Source organism: Camelina sativa, chromosome 14 (assembly GCF_000633955.1).
Source record: "Camelina sativa cultivar DH55 chromosome 14, Cs, whole genome shotgun sequence".
Taxonomy (NCBI): domain Eukaryota; kingdom Viridiplantae; phylum Streptophyta; class Magnoliopsida; order Brassicales; family Brassicaceae; genus Camelina; species Camelina sativa.
Genome location: NC_025698.1, coordinates 7,770,657 through 7,774,087, shown reverse-complemented (window position 1 = coordinate 7,774,087; position 3,431 = coordinate 7,770,657). Strand labels below are relative to the sequence as shown.

Below are 3,431 nucleotides of genomic sequence, written 5' to 3'. Positions count from 1 at the left end.
TAAAAACATGAAAGCATAATACGGTAATTAAACCAAGTTTTCAGTCCATCTACTCAACCAAGCCAAGAAGCTTTGGGAACAAGATGAAGCGATGATGTTTATATTGTCCTTCCCGAATGAGTTGCAAAAGGAGAAGGGCTGATGCAGATTGTAAGACACCTCGATATGACTAATAACTAGCTATAGAAACCTTTCGCAGGAGGCCCGAGACCAAGCCGTCAACGGTAAAACTCCAAATCATCGATCACAAACTCCCCCTGCGTTATGTGAGATTGATTTTTCGTTTCAATCCATGAGCTTTCTCAGAACGGAACCTCACACACCAAAAAAGCAAAAGGTGCAAGCTCCCTCTAACCAAGTTCATCCTCGAAGTCAGCAGCTCAGAGCAAAATAATACCATTCAATACTACACCAGAAGCCGATGGCCCTACTAGCTTCTCTATAACACAAACAAGTCGCAAGAAGAGGCGAGTACGCAAAGCAAAGCAATCTTCAAACAAAGGCAATAACAATAGGAAGCCACAACATAAACATGCCTTGAACCAAACCAAATAAATTGGTATACCTACGGAGTTCTCAAAAGGAGAGAAAAGCAAGCTATCACCGATAACTAATTCCTCTACTTATCAAACACCACGGCAGCTACACAAAGGAGCAAAAGACCAACTGATTCGATGAGGAAGCTTAACCAGCAAGGAGAAAGCAAGCTCCTAATAATCCTGCTACTGTCCTCAAGCAGAAGATGCCAACAGAGACATCATTCTCCTAAGTCAAGACTCACGAAAAAGATGAGGTAAAAGCAACCAAATAGTAGCCATGCTCTGAAAACCTATGTGAAGGAGGACCAGAAATGAGAGGCCGAGGCATCAGAAGCTCAAAAGAGTCGACGAACAACACCAACCAAGGCATCGAATCAACCACAGAGCCAAAGAAAGCCTCCCGAATCAAACTCCAACACACGAATTCGACACGAACGGAGTGGACAGAAGCTTCAAGCGTGTGGCAGTAAGCTGTCCTCAAAGCAAACAAACCGACACATAGAAACCCTTACCTCCGGCAGACACGAGCCGAAACGCAGCGGTTAGACCAAGATAGATCTTGGAAAAAATGATTCCGAGCAAAGAGTACACGCTACACCACGACATAGCCAAGGATAGCACACTCGACCGCCGGAAACACCAGGAAGAAGGCGACCTGAAAACAGATCTACAAACACAGCTTGCTCTGCCGATTGAGATGCGAGACGCAAGGACCGGAAATCGGAGCCTCCACCTTCATCCACCGCCGTCTACAAGCAATGGAGGCAAAGACATGAGATTTTAGCCACCGAAAACGGCCGTCGCGCACGGCGGACCTTCAACACTCGCCACGAGAAACAGAGCCGAAACAATTCACCGGCGTCTTCAAGTGCAGGGGTGGATTCGGAACAAGTATCCTAGAGCCCTCTCACGGTGTCGGTCGTAACCGAACACCGGAGAGACAAGATGCGGCGGATTAGGGTTGTCGCAGGAAATTACTTTGAGAGAGAAAACTTTTGTGCAAGCCTGCACACTGTTATTACAACAAATCAGACAAGGACAACACTATCAACCAATAAATTGTCCCTTGCCAAAGTCTTATACTCCTCCTCGTCCATAGTGTCACATAGAACACTTCCTCTAGTCTCCGGTAATCCAACCACAAACAAATCCACACAATCCTATGACCAAACCAAACAACCCATACGACCAAAACTGATTTTCCCGACCAGCCGCAACCATCACTGGACTAAAAACGCCGCCAAACACCAACGCTTGCCTCACCATCGCCATCGCCGAGTTCCTCACACATGTCGGAAACATCTCGATTGTGTATATAAGCGTCATGTTAAACGCGGTGCATGCACTGAAAAACGAAACGAGCTCTAACACAATCTGTAATGACCCTAGTTGTTGCCCTAAAGCCGCGATTAGAGCGCTAGATATCCCACTTAGAGCTGTAAATCCGATCAACGCATCCCTTCTGTTGATTTTATCAATGAGGAAAAACGTTATGAGAAAAGCTGGGAATTCAGACAAGGCGTTGAACACGACACCCAGGTAGAGATTGAAGTTTAGATTCGTTAAAGCTAATGGCATTCCGTAATAAACCATACCGATACCAAATCCAAGAGCCATAGCCACTAACAATCTCTTTAGCAACCAACGTTTCCTCACCAAGATCTTTAACGCGTCGTAAATATCAGATTGATTCTCTTGTACATCAAAACATAAGTTCGTGGAGCTCACAGTGATTGCATTAGAAGCAATGCTTTGGAGAATCGAGACGGCTTCTTCCATACGACCCTTTACGATAAGCCATCTAGGAGACTCTCGGACGAAAATTCGAACCAAACTGCAATAGATTAAAGTCGGTATTGATGTCCAAACGTAGAGATACCTCCAAGAATTCCCCTTATTGATGTAACCAAACATTGGAAGCGTTAAAAACCCTAACGTGAAGCAAAAGAAACCCATCGCACCGACTTGCCCTCGCCATTTTTTACCAACTAACTCCGTCGATAGAACGAGGGCACAAGTCCCGATCGTGGCTCGGCCAAACCCGTTCACGAATCTCAAGAACGCATAAATCCAAATGCTCGTTGAGAAAGCTGTCAACATCGAAGAGAGAGACATTATGAGACACGACAACAAGAGCATGTTCTNTAGCAACCAACGTTTCCTCACCAAGATCTTTAACGCGTCGTAAATATCAGATTGATTCTCTTGTACATCAAAACATAAGTTCGTGGAGCTCACAGTGATTGCATTAGAAGCAATGCTTTGGAGAATCGAGACGGCTTCTTCCATACGACCCTTTACGATAAGCCATCTAGGAGACTCTCGGACGAAAATTCGAACCAAACTGCAATAGATTAAAGTCGGTATTGATGTCCAAACGTAGAGATACCTCCAAGAATTCCCCTTATTGATGTAACCAAACATTGGAAGCGTTAAAAACCCTAACGTGAAGCAAAAGAAACCCATCGCACCGACTTGCCCTCGCCATTTTTTACCAACTAACTCCGTCGATAGAACGAGGGCACAAGTCCCGATCGTGGCTCGGCCAAACCCGTTCACGAATCTCAAGAACGCATAAATCCAAATGCTCGTTGAGAAAGCTGTTAACATCGAAGAGAGAGACATTATGAGACACGACAACAAGAGCATGTTCTTACGACCGAGCGATGAGTCGGCGAGTGTAGAAAGAGCTAAGCCGCCTATCAGACAGCCGAGGAAGAAGGAGCTTGCAGGCAATCCCCTAAAGAACGAGCCTGCGCATTGTAGGCCCCACTCGGATATGATTGACACGTGTGGGTCGAAGTCCCACGACCAGGTTTGGTTGGGTAAGGTGCAGAGGTTGGAGGAAGTGTTGCATACCGAGTCGGTACAGTGCCACGTGGGTTGTGAGTC

General features: G+C 45.9%; 1 pseudogene; it reads right to left on the bottom strand.

The window, feature by feature from the left end:
* On the bottom strand, nt 1,087-3,425 carry LOC109128785 (annotated as a pseudogene).